This window comes from Hordeum vulgare, chromosome 3H, assembly GCF_904849725.1.
Source record: "Hordeum vulgare subsp. vulgare chromosome 3H, MorexV3_pseudomolecules_assembly, whole genome shotgun sequence".
Lineage (NCBI taxonomy): Eukaryota > Viridiplantae > Streptophyta > Magnoliopsida > Poales > Poaceae > Hordeum > Hordeum vulgare.
Genome location: NC_058520.1, coordinates 254,094,690 through 254,108,908, shown reverse-complemented (window position 1 = coordinate 254,108,908; position 14,219 = coordinate 254,094,690).

The window sequence follows — 14,219 nt, the reverse complement described above, 5'->3', positions numbered from 1 at the left end:
ACGACCAGCGTACCAAAATTGTAGCTGGTAGTAGCAGTGTAACGAGTAATAGCAGCAGCAAGGAACAACAGTAGTGACAACAGTAGCAAGTAGCAACAGTATCAAGCGACAGTAGTAGCAACAATAGCAGCAGAGCAAGACAAGTAACAACAGCAGTAGGACAAACTCGTAGGCAATGGGTTGGTCATTCGTTTGGATGATATTCATCATGCAACAGCTATAACACGGAGAGATATGTGGCTAGCTCCCGTTCGTCAATGTGATGTAGGCATGCATTCCGTGTGTCGTCATACATGCTTAGGGAAAAGAACTTGCATGACATCTATTGTACATCCCTCCCGTGGTAGCGGGGTCCAAAAGGAAACTATGGGATATTAAGGTTCTCCTTTTAATAAAGAACCGGACCAACACATTAGCACTTGGTGAACACATGAACTTCTCAAACTATGGTCATCACCGGGAGTGGTTCCGGTTATTGTCACTCCGGGGTTGCCGGATCATAACACATAGTAGGTAACTACAACTTGCAAGATCGGATCTCAAACACACATATATTGGTGACAATATAATAATTTCAGATCTGAAATCATGGCACTCGGGCCCTAGTGACAAGCATTAAGCATGGCAAAGTAGTAGCAACATCAATCTCAGAACATAGTGGATCCAAGGGATCAATCCCCATCAAAACTAACTCGATTACATGATAGATCACATCCTACTCATCACCGCCCAGCGAGCCTATGAATAGATTACTCACGAACGACAAAGAGCTTCATGGAACTGGAGAGGGAAGAAGGTTGATGATGACGATGGCGATGATTTCCCCTCTCCGGAGCCCAAAACGGACTCCAGATCTGCCCTCCAGATGAAGAACAGGATGTGGCGGCGCCTCCGTATCACAAAGGCGACGAAATCTTCTCTCTTTATTTTTTCTGGGACGAAAGTGAACTTATAGAGCTGAGATTGGGGGCGGCAGAGCCACGTGGGCCCCACAAGCTTGCCATCCTCCACAGGGAGGGTGGAGGCTTGAGGGCTTGTGGCCCACTGGCCCACCACCTCAGGTGGATCTTTGCGCAGGTATTTTTCATATTTTCCAAAAATAATCTCCGTAAATTTTCAGGACGTTTGGAGAACTTTGATTTCTGCACAAAAACAACACCAAGGCAATTCTGCTGAAAACAACGTCAGTCCAGGTTAGTTCCATTCCAATCATGCAAATTAGAGTCCAAAACAAGGGCAAAAGAGTTTGGAAAAGTAGATACGATGGAGACGTATCAACTCCCCCAAGCTTAAAACCTTGCTTGTCCTCAAGCAACTCAGTTGACAAACTAAGAGAGATAGAAAAACTTTGACAAACTCTGTTTGATCTTGTTGTTGCAACTATGTCTAACTCATAACCAGAATTTCAGCAAGATCACAAGTTAACCACATAAGCAAGTGACACAAAGGTCTCACGGTAAGCTAATATCAATGGCATAATTAGCTAACGAGCAAATAATAATGAGTTTCAAATACCAACACTTCAATCAAAACAAGCATGAAGCAATATGAATAGGTGGCATCTCGCTAGCTCTTTCTGATACCGCAAAACATAAATGCAGAGCACTTTCAAAGATCAAGGGCTGACTAAACATTGTAATTCATAGCAACGAAGATCCAGTCATAGTCATACTCAATATCATTCAAAAGCAAAGCATAAAAATGACAGAGGTGCTCTCTAATTGGTGCTTATATAAGAACAGGCTGACTCGACATGGAAATAAATAGATAGGCCCTTCACTGAGGGAAGCATTGATTGGCAGAGGTGCCAGAGCTCAAGCTTTGAAAACAGAGAAAATAATTTTGGGTGGCATGCTTTCATTGTCAACGCAATGACCAAGAGTTCTCAATATCTTCCATGCTACTCATGTTATAGGCGGTTCCCAAACAGAAAAGTAAAGTTTTAACTCCCCCACCACCAATCAATCAAACTCCACGGCTAGCCGAATCCTCGGGTACCGTCCATACTAACATCAATCCGGGGGGAGTCTTGTTTTACAGTTATGTTTTCGCTTTAAGCGTGGAACTGGGCATTCCAATTACCGGCCCCTTTCTCATGAATGACAGTGAATAAACACATGTCGAGGATAACAGTCCTAGCATGGAAGATACAAATAGCCCCCTGTCACCACATGAGCGGTTCGGGCATGCAAAACAGATTATTTCTTGAAGGTTTAGAGAGTTGCACATGAAAATTTACATGGAACGGCAGGTACATACCGCAAATAGGTAGGTATGGTGGACTCTCATGGAAAAACTTTTGGGTTTATGGAAGTGGATGCACAAGCAGTATTCTGCTTAGTACAAGTGAAGGCTAGCCAAAGACTAGGAAGCGACCAACTAGAGAGGGACAACGGTCATCAAGATGCAGTGAGTTTGACTAACATTAAATGCAAGCATGAACAGGATATAAATCACCATGAACACGAACATCATAGAGGCTATGTTGATTTTGTTTCAACTACATGCATGAACATGCGCCAAGTCAAGCCACTTGAATCATTCAAAGGAGAATACCATCCTATCATACTACATCATAGTTATCTCAAAATCTATGTTGGCATTCAAGACAAACCATTATAAACTCTCAGCTAAATAAGCATGGCATCAGAAACTATGATCTCTAAGTTTTCATTGCAAACATGGTTCTCTCACAATAAAGATGAATCTGGATATACAAGCTAGTCATATTTACAAAAACAAAATAGATAGAGTTCATACCAGCTTTTCAGTCTAAGTCACTTCATCATGTATCATCATTATTGCCTTTCACTTGCACGATCGAACAATGTGAACAATAATAAGAGTGCTCATGCATTGGACTAAGCTGAATTTGCAGGCAAAGACAAAGGAGAAGACAAAGTAATATGGCTCTTTGAAAGCTAAACAGGTATGCATGCAAGAACCACTAAACATTGTAACCAATATCTTCTACCTTGACCCAAAGAAAAAGAAAAGTACTTACACGGGAAAACTCCCAACAAGCAAAATAAGAAAGAAAAATCTTTTTGGGTTTTCTCAAAAGGACACAAAACAAGAAAACAAGAAAACAAAAATAAACTAGCATGGATAATACAGTGGCAAAGTGTAAACACCAGCTAACAAAGTGAAAGCATAAGCATGAATGTAAAGTCGGTGAGAACACTTACTCCCCCAAGCTTAGGCTTTTGGCCTAGCTTGGTCTACTCCCAAGGTGGGAAATCACCAGCTCCAGGATACTCCGGAGCAAACTGTGGATGCCACTGCTGTGTGAGCTCCACTGGCTCCCACTGATAAACTGGCGTCTGGTACTCGACTGGCGGCTCGGGCACGGGCGCCTGTGGTTGGGCCAAGCCCCAATATGCATAGATGTCTGAGGGCATAATAGTGTACCTTCCTGCATGAAGATCGAACAAAGAAGGAGAATGCAAAGTAATAGTCTCTCGAGTACCCTGACTAAATACCAGGTTACAAATCATCCGTCTACTAGCATCTCTATCCAGAAAATCATGGCGAACCATGCTGTCATAATCCAGATATTTTTCAAGGAGAAGCATCTCTCCTTCCTCTCCCAGTCTAATGGGTATTTCAAAGTGTCTGGCAAGACGGGTAGCGTAGATACCTCCATAGACGACACCCTTGGAACGGTTGGTGTTCAACCGCTCGGCTACTATAACACCTAGGCTATAAGTCTTATCGTTATAAAGGCCTTCGCGCAAACCGCAAGGTCTGGAGAACTAAGTGATCCAGCCTCCCCACGGCAATCAAACATTTTCCCACAAATAGTGAGAAGTACCGAAGCATAGGAAAATGTATGCTAGCAATTCTAGCACGAGACACTCCTCTCTCCTCTCCAACAACAATAGAACCAATGAAATCCTCCAAGTCCCGTGGACGAGGGTCACGGATATCCCCAACATAAGGTAATTTGCATATATTGCAAAAATCCTGTAGCGTCATGCACCGGGGGATATCGTATGTCATGAACTCAACCATGGGAGGATTCTTCCTCGGATAAAAGTTGAAGCTTTGAACGAAAATATTGGTGAGGAGGAGGTATTGTGAGCACTTATCTTCAACTAAGGCAGTAAGACATGCGTTCTCCACCGAGTAATAAAAGTCTTCATAAAGCCCAGCGGCACGCAAAAATTCATCACTTGGCCACTCGCACGCTCGAACTTCTGTGACTCGAGGAACCAAGTACTTGGCGTGGTTCTTCTCATCCTCCTTGGGGTTATGGCTTGAAGAGCCTCTCAAGAACCTCCTCATCTTTTCCTTTTTCTTTCTCTGAAAAATTCTGAAATTTTTAGAGACTTCGAAAGAAAAGTGAATCAAGATTAACCCAACTTGTAGCAACTACTCCTACTAGTGCCTAAAGACCGTATCACGCGCTAAAACTACTTGGGACCAGTTAAAATCAACATTTCTAGGTCAAGAACAGGGTCACCAAGGTAGCAAGAATACGGGAAGGATAAATCACTAGAGCAAAAACTAATTGGACCAATGGAGGAGTCACTTACCAAGGAGTAATTTCCCCAAAACGGTACGGAGAATGGTGGTTTGAGCAAGGAGATCGAAAATCACAGCCAAATGAGCAAGAACACGAGTTTGAGCTGCGAAACAATTTTTTTTTGGAGGTGGAAGAAGAGGCTGGGAGCTGGAATGAGTGGAGGGGGTCCCTGTGGGCCCCACAAGCTTGCTAGACGCCACCAGGGGGTGCGGTGGCAGGGCTTGTGGCCCACTAGTCAGGCCCCCATGCCAGCTCTCACGCCTAGTAATTTTCAAATACTCCAGAAAAAATCATACTAAATTTTCAGGACCATCGGAGAACTTTTATTTTCGAGGTATTTTTCTCCGGGACGCTAAAACGGAAAATAGGAAAAACTAAACTAAATCTATCATTTTTCTTCTAAGCAACAGGAAATGAAAGCTCAAAATAGAGGTATGTGACTCTTTGATTCATCCATTTCATGGTCATCAAAAGAAATCCGTCAATGGTGTTGATCAAGTCCTCATGACAAAACCTTCTCGAATCGCAAGAAAGAATGGAGAATTTTCGAATATCCACTAAGTCACCTCAATGGGGATATGTATCTCCCCAACAAGCAAATCATACTTCATCTTGACACGAGGAATAGGGCATTCAAAGCTCCCAATAAAAATCGATGAAGTCTTTTCATAGCATTGATGCAATGTACTTGATATCGTTTCTTCGGAAAGTGCACCGTGTGCTCATTACCATTGACATGGAAAGTGACATTGCCTTTGTTGCAATCTATAACAGCCCCTGCAGTGTTTAAAAAGGGTCTTCCGAGGATGACAGCTATGGCATCGTCCTCGGGAATATCCAAGATAACAAAGTCCGTTAAGATACTGGTGTTAGCAACCACAACAGGCACATCCTCGCAAATGCCTATAGGGAAAGTAGTTGATTTGTCGGCCATTTGCACAGAAATTTCAGTGGGTGTCAACTTATCCAATTGAAGTCTACGATAAAGAGAGAGCCGCATAACACTAACACCGGCTCCAAGGTCACATAAGGCAGTTCTTACGTAGTTTCCTTTAATGGAGCAAGGTATAGTGGGCACTCCGGGATCACCAAGTTTCTTAGGAGTTCCACCTTTGAAAGTGTAATTGGCAAGCATGGTGGAGATCTCAAGATCTGGTATCTTCCGTTTATTAGTCACGATATCTTTGATGTACTTGGCATACGGAGACATCTTGAGCATATTAGTTAACCGCATCTGTAGAAAGATGGCTCTTATCATCTCAACGAAGCGCTCAAAATCCTCATCATCCTTTTTCTTGGATGGCTTAGAAGGAAAGGGCATAGATCTCTGAACCCATGGCTCCCTTTCTTTACCATGCTTCCTAGTAGTGAAGTCATTCTTATCGTATTTCTTAGGTTGTGGGTTATCAGGATTAACCATAGGTTCAATCTCCACATCCTCATAATTGCTTGGTTAGGCATTATTATGAACATCACTGTCCATATTGTCACCAGGTTCATGTTCATCACCTGATTGTGTTTCTGCATCAGACGCGGAAATATCATTAGATTCTTCAGGTGTGATAGTATTTGGTGAACTAGCATGTAGGTTTCTATCATCCTTATTCTCCTTAGGAGGACTGGGTGTATCAGCATTGATTCCTTGAGAATCTTGATCAATTCTCTTAGGATGACCTTCAGGATACAAAGGTTCCTGAGTCATTTAGCCTCCTCTAGTAATGACTCTGACAGAGTTGTCCTTTAATTCATTGATCAGGTCATTCTGAGATTTAAGTACTTGTTCAACTTGAGTAGTAATCATAGAGGCATGTTTACTCAAAAGCTTTAGATCATTGACATTTCTGTCTACACAAGCACTTAAATGGCTAACCATATGAGTACTTTGTTCCAAATGTCTGCTAACATAATCATTGAAACTCTGTTGTTTGGCAGCAAAGTTGTCAAATTCATCAAAGCATAGGCTAGCAGGTTTGTCAAAAGGAATATCACTCTCATCAAACCTACGCAGAGAATTCACTTCTACTACTTGTATCGGGTTATTGAGACCATGGATCTCTTCGATAGGTGGTAGATTTTTGACATCTTCAGATCTAATGCCTTTCTCTTGCATATTTTTTGGCTTCTTGCATATCTTCGGGACTGAGGAATAGAATACCTCTTTTCTTCGGAGTTGGCTTAGGAGGTGGTTCGGGAATAGTCCAAGCATTATCGTTGATCAAGATGTTATTCAGTAGGGTCTCAACTTGTTCTATAGTTCGTTCCCTAAAAACACAACCGACACAACTATCTAGGTTGTCTCTAGAAGAAACGGTGAGTCCGTTATAGAAGATATCAAGTATCTCGTTCTTCTTAAGAGGGTGATGAGGCAAAGCATTCTGTAGTTGGACGAGCCTCCCCAAGCTTGTGGGAGACTGTCTTGCTGGAGTTGAGCAAAGTTGTATAATTCCTGCAAGGCAGCTTGCTTCTTATGGGCAGGGAAATATTTCTCACAGAAGTAATAGATCATATCCTGGGGACTACTCACACATCCAGGAGAAAGAGACGTGAACCAGGCTTTAGCGTCATCCTTTAGAGAGAAAGGAAACAACTTAAGGATATAGTAGTGGCGGATCTTCTCCTCACTAGTGAAAAGGGTGGCTATATCGTGTAGTTTGGTAAGATGGGCTACGACCGTGTCAGACTCATAACCGTGGAAAGGATCATATTCGACTAGAGAGATTATCTCAAGATCGATAGAGAATTCATAATCCTTATCGGTGATAAAGATAGGTGAAGTGGCAAACTTCGGGTCGTATTTCATCCTAGCTTTCAGAGATTTTTCCTTCCACTTGAGAAGTAATTTCTGAGCATCATAGGCATCCTTACACGCAAGAAAATCCTCAGCTATCTCTCCCTCCATAACGTAACTCTCAGGTATATCAGACAATTCATATCTAGGAGAGCTAGATCTAGCAGGAGCAAAAGCAGGTTCTATCTCAATAGTATCGGCAGTTTCAGAAGCATCACGAGCATTGGCAGTAACTCTAGCAATATGAGCATCAAGGAATACCCCTAGTGGCATATCAGGCAAAGTAGCATCTCTAGCAGTATCAAGCATAGAATATCTAGCATCATCAGGCATAGCAGTATCAAGCATAGTATCATCAGGCATAGCATCTCTAGCATCATCAGGCAAAGCAGTATCAAGCATAGTATCATCAGGCATAGCATCTCTAACAGTATCAGGCAAAGTAGTATCAGGCATAGTATCAAGCATAGCATCTCTAGTAGTAGCATCATAAGCATCATCAAGCACAGGCGACATATCAAGATTTCTAGCAGGAGGTGATGTCGCAAACTTACTCATAACTTACTCATAACTTAGTGATCAACAGATATAAATCCCAAGTGACTCAGAGAATATAGCAATACCTCCCCGGCAACGGCGCCAGAAAAATGCTGATTCCTTGATAGCAGACCTTCCCCTGCAACGGCACCAGAAGATACTCTCAAGTATTAGCTGCTGAATGTGTCAGATTCAACCACACTTGAAAGATTAGTATATGCAAGCAAAGTAGTAACAGCAAAGTAGTATGATAACAACGGTGTCCGAAACGATCAGTTGACGATAGACTATTCCTAATGATTGTATCAATGGTGACAAGTTGCCCGTTGACGGAAATTGTCTGTTCCCGTCAACGACCAGCATACCAAAATTGTAGCAGGTAGCAGCAGTGTAACGAGTAATAGCAGTGGCAAGGAACATAGCAAAAGTAGCAACAGTAGCAAGGGACAGCAGTAGAAAGTAGCAACAGTAGCAAGAGACAGTACTAGCAACAATAGCAGCAGAGCAAGACAAGTAACAACAGCAGAGCAAGACAAGTAACAGCAGTAGTAGGACAAACTCGTAGGCAATGGGTCGGTGATTTGTTTGGATGATATTCATCATGCAACAGCTATAACACGGAGAGATATGTGGCTAGCTCCCGTTCGTCAATGTGATGTAGGCATGCATTCCGTGTGTCGTCATACGTGCTTAGGGAAAAGAACTTGCATGACATCTATTGTCCATCCCTCCCGTGGCAGCGGGGTCCAAAAGGAAACTACGGGATATTGAGGTTCTCCTTTTAATAAAGAACCGGACCAACGCATTAGCTCTTGGTGAACACATGAACTCCTCAAACTATGGTCATCATCGGGACTGGTTCCGGTTATTGTCACTCCGGGGTTGCCGGATCATAACACATAGTAGGTAACTACAACTTGCAAGATCGGATCTAAAACACACATATATTGGTGACAACATAATAATTTCAGATCTGAAATCATGGCACTCGGGCCCTAGTGACAAGCATTAAGCATGGCAAAGTAGTAGCAACATCAATCTCATAACATAGTGGATACTAGGGTTCAATCCCCATCAAAACTAACTTGATTACATGATAGATCTCATCCTACTCATCACCGCCTAGCGAGCCTACGAATAGATTAATCACGAACGACGAACAGCTTCATGGAATTGGAGAGGGAAGAAGGTTGATGATGATGATGGCGATGGTTTCCCCTCTCCGGAGCCCAAAACGGACTCCAGGTCTGCCCTCCAGATGAAGAACAGGATGTGGCGGTGCCTTCGTATCGCAAACGCGACGAAATCTTCTCTCTTTATTTTTTATGGGACGAAAGTGAACTTATAGAGCTGAGATTGGGGGCGGCAGAGCCACGTGGGCTCCACAAGCTTGCCATCCGCCACCAGGGGGTGGCGGCTTGAGGGCTTGTGGCCCACTGGCCCACCCCCTCAGGTGGATCTTTGCGCAGGTATTTTTCATATTTTCCAAAAATAATCTTCGTAAATTTTCAGGACGTTTGGAGAACTTTGATTTCTGCACAAAAACAATATCAAGGCAATTCTGGTGAAAACAGCGTTAGTCCATGTTAGTTCCATTCAAATCATGCAAATTAGAGTCCAAAACAAGGGCAAAAGAGTTTGCAAAAGTAGATACGATGGAGACGTATCACACGCCGGAGATGGTCGGCGTGCACGGCATGGGAAGCGCCCCGGCAGCCTTCCGTGCTTTAGGGTGGTCATCGGGGCCGAAGGTGATGTGGACCTTTGGCCACACACGGCGTTCTGGGGGCTCGGGCCTTAGGCCGACCATCCCCCCGCGATGCAGGAAATGCTTGACGTGGCATTTGGAGGGTGGCAACTACGATCCGCTGAGAATGCAGGCGACCGCACGGGCTGCCTTGCTTGCTCGGACGCCGTCAACCGCCGCAGATTGGCGGTTGTCAATGGTTGCACTTGCCATGGTGCTGCTGAGTTGAGATTTGGTTACTGCTGTTAGCGTAGAGGCTCCGACACGCACCCCCTACCTGACGCACCAAATGTCGGATTTCGGGCTTCGCAAAATCTCTAAGATTCAAACTCAGGGGCGCATGCGGAGGCCAATCAAAAGATTCGGTTTACCAGGCTTGTTACTCGTTGGGCAAGACTAAGGACTCAGACGATGGTGAGGGGAGCACAAAACACAACAGTTTACCCAGGTTCGGTCTGCCGCGAGGCGTAAAACCCGAGTCCTACTTTTTGGTGGATTTCCTCTCACGGAGGTTGGGGGATGAACTAGTACAGTGTTCTTGAGCCTCTGGAGGCCAAGTGGCTAGGCGTATTGCTCTAGGGCTTCAATGATCCGATCCCTTTGCCAAGTATCCTACCCTCTCTATTTATAATGGAGGCCCGGGTCCTCTTCCCTTATCGTCGGCGGGAAGGGATCCCACAACGGCCAGTTTTGAAGGGGAACACGGGAATATGCTCCCCTGTACAAAGGTGGTCTTCGCCTGCAATGTAACTATGCGCGCTGCAGAGACAGGCCTGTAGGTGACCTTTCCCCTACTGGCGGGCGGCGGCGGCTTCACTGCACCACAAGGGAAACCTTTGGAAGATGCCTTTGGGAACCTTTTACGCTCCCACACCCTATGCACCAAAGGGGAAACTGCCCCGCTCTGTCATCTGCTCCTAGCCTGTTCTTTCCTAGCATCACCCTTGATTGCCGAGGCTAGGACTTCACTCGGAAGGTCCGCCGCTCCGAAGGGGTCCTGAGAAGAGCTCCTGCGGGTCTTGATGTCGTTCCTCCTCATGAGGCCTATCCCCTCACGAGGGCCTTGTTGAGCCTACCGATGCTTGGTCGATGGAGTGGGCCAGCCCTGGGCCTCAGACAGGCGAGTGTGGGTACCCTCGTTCCCAGAACGCCGACAGTCACTGTTGATGCCTGGAGTTGCAAGGATCAAGGGAGGAGGGTGAAATGAGTCATGGGACTCTCATTATTTAAAGGAGCAAGGCACGGAGGCCAGAGGAAGGCCGTACCTAGAGATCACCTAAGAGCCAATGCGGCATGGTTTGGGTCGATTCTGAGCACTAGGGCTTTGAGAGGTGGAACTGGTGGTGGAGGCATACGATTTGGAGGATGAGAGAGGATTCTGAGGGGAGGAGAGAGCTTGGGTTGGCCTCTTATAGGCTAGCATGCGGTCCACCGTATGATGGTGCACTTGCGAGGCCGTGGCCGAGGCTAGAGGTAACGAGGGGAGACGTGGGAGTGTCCGGGGTCTTCATGTGGGTCATCCACGACTATAGGAAGCGAGAGGAGAGAGGAGGGCGCACACTGCAAGGGAGGGATTGGCCGAGAGGGGCAGCATCGGGCACACGCTATGAGAGCCACTACAGGGAGAGAGAGGAGGGGGACAGGAGCGTGGCATGTCCCGAACGCCGAGGCACGCCGTCGGGTGAGAGGGGGAGGCTTGAGGTGGTCGGGAGCTTTGGGACTGGGGCGGCTACAGTGCGACTGGGCACTGTAGCACGCTCTAGAGCAAGCTAATTGCATGCTAGGGCGAGTCCACACGCTCTGGTGCATCCACGCTCTCTGGCGCATCTCATCTTGTCCACTAGCTGCTGGAGGGGTCTGGAGATGCTCTGGGAGCCTTGTTGATTGAGGCTTGGGTAGAAAGGTAGAAATGACACGTATAGAGGATTCCGGCACTGCCGTCAGGATAGTAATTAGGGGTTTCTTCGCCCCGCCCCCAACTATTGATCTGAGGTCATGGCTTTCTTACTACAGCTAAAAGAGCAGCAGTAGATGATGGGGTAAAAAGTTGAACTGAAGGAGAAGAGTAGAAGTGGTCAAAACTTGGCTTTTACCAAACAACCAGAAGGTGTTTGATGCTGGTTTCGGCAAGTAAAAAGACTCCACTTCCATGATATTTACGAGGATCAAATAGAGGGTAAATACAAGCTTGTCATGTCGGAGCTTGGCGCACACCATCGAATGATTTATCATCCCCGACAACTTTCTTGGCGGCCGCGGTTGGCTCTGCCAAGAAATATTCGCCAGAGCTAATCTTCCTTTTATTACCTTGCCGCCCTGACAGCGTAACTACCTCGCGCCCCATCATTGATTTTCAGCCTTCTTATCACATCGGGAGATATCAAGTTCAAGCCGGCCCCACTGTCGACCAACAACTTTGTGACTCTGAGGTTGCACACCATTTGTGAGACCTATAGTGGCATGCAACCGACCGTGTTGACGCGATCAGGGTGTTCCTCAGTGTCGAAGATGATGGGAGTATTGAACCACATGAGACGCCTCCTTGCTTCTGCCGCTGGCTCTGGCGCATTGACTTCATGGACCCATTGCTTAAGATCCCTGTGGGAGGATTGCAAAGATGTGCCTCTATCAACACACATGGCATGTGTAGTCTTCTAGAACTCTTGTCTGTTAAAATCCTCTCCATCCCAGTTATCATTACTTACAGACTAGTTGTATTAGTGCCTGGTGTGCTTCTCCTTCTACTGCTTGGCCTTGCCGCGATGACCACCTTGGTCTTGGCAGTTCTTCTTGTCATACCCTCCCGCACCGTCTCGGCCTTCTCCTTGTCGTGCCTTTCGTACTCTTGCTTCTTATTCTTGTCAAGTTGTTCTACTTGGCAACACATATTGATATCGTGGCCTTTGGTGAGGTGGATCTTGCGGTATGGCTTGTCAGTCTTTTCGCTTGCCATGGCTTCGTCGTCCCTGGACCACGTGTCAATATCTTTGTCGGGCCCCTCGGGCTGGGACTTCTTGTCGGCATTAGGTTTGCAGGAGCTCTTGATGGACATCATTGTTTTCCCCTTGCGTTTCTTGTTGTGCTTATGTCCCTTGATCCAAGAGGATGGCATGCCCTTGTTGTAGTTGGAGTCAACTTTCGTGCCAGCGTCCTCACATGGGAGCATTCTTCCCTCTTCAGCCCATGCACCCTTGTCGGCCAGGGCATACCACTCGGAGACATCCCGCACCTTGTTGATGCTCATCTCCTCGCGCAGGCAGCGATTACGTACGTTCGAGTGGAGTGCATCGATTACGTATGTTTCGGATATTGAGTTGCACACGGTTGAATCTTTGGATTTATTTTCGGAGGGTTTTTCCATCCTGCTGAGGCAAGATATGCAGATCAGTGGGATGCCCTGGGAGCTTGTGGCACCCATGGTCTACCCAATGAACTGGTTGCACAAGTCCGCCGAGGCAGAGATGGATCCCTCCGGCATGTTCATCAGCCAGCTCCTCATGTTGGGTTTTAGAGCCAATGGGAAGTAGTTGGCGAGAACCTTCTGGTTGCGTCCCTCGGCATCCTACACCGCAATTGTGTAGATGCCTAGGAACTCCGATGGACTAATGTTGTACTCATACTTGACTGGCAATTCTAGCTTGAAGGTCCTACTAGAAGGCGAGTGGACTTGCCACAACTCATGGGTCAACGTCGGGCATCCTTCCTCGTAAGGCAAGCTACAGGGTGCCCCGGGTGCGGGCTCGTTGATGTCTGGGTCCACGCAGTCATCGGACCGTCGACGTATTTTGCGGCACCTCTAGATTGTGGTACACGCGTCCTCCTTGCGCTGGTCCTTGAGGACTTGACGCTGATCCTGCTTGAGTCACGGGTCCGTCGAGGCTTGAGAGACCTAGTCTTGTTCATCGGGCCGGCAGGTGGTTTGTTGCTGTCATGTGGGCAATTGCACCATGGGGGCCGTGCCGACATCGGGCCCGGCGATGGGACCTACAAGGGTCGCACGCCGCACACTCGAGGAACCCGCCATGTGTGGCTTGTCCTTATTATCAAAGCTGAAAAGGCTCTGAATGGTCGCCCTCCAATCCTCCATCAACTCTGGCGCAGGCGGGAAGTTCAGCAGTAGCTGAGCCTGCGCTAAAGCTTCTCCCACGGTCTTAGAGACTGGGTGGGATGACGTGCGGGTAGTTCTCTTAATCCTGGCAGTGCTAGAAGGAGAACTCTCATCTTCCATCGTCCCCCATTGGCCCTTAGCTGGGGAGGTGGCTAAGCATGGTCCTGCGTTCCCTGCGTAGGAGTCTTATCCATGCAATGCCCCGGGTCGTCATCCCTCGGGCGTGGGTTGCTGCCGTCTAAAGAGGGGCGTGAAGGAGGTCCGGTTCCTACCTCCGCAGCCGCAGCTCCGGTCGTGGCGTCACCCTCGGTCGCCAGAGAGACTTCTGCTAACACGAGGATGGGGTCCGGACCATGGCCGCGGAGCTCCGTGCAGTATTGTGGTTGCGTTCAGTGGCGGGATGCGCCTGGTGTGCACCCTCGCCCTCGTCGCCCGTTGCGGCCGATGCAGACAACTTAGATGTCGAAGGGGCGGCCGCCGTGCCACCCCTGGTCTTCTTGGGCGCCATGGG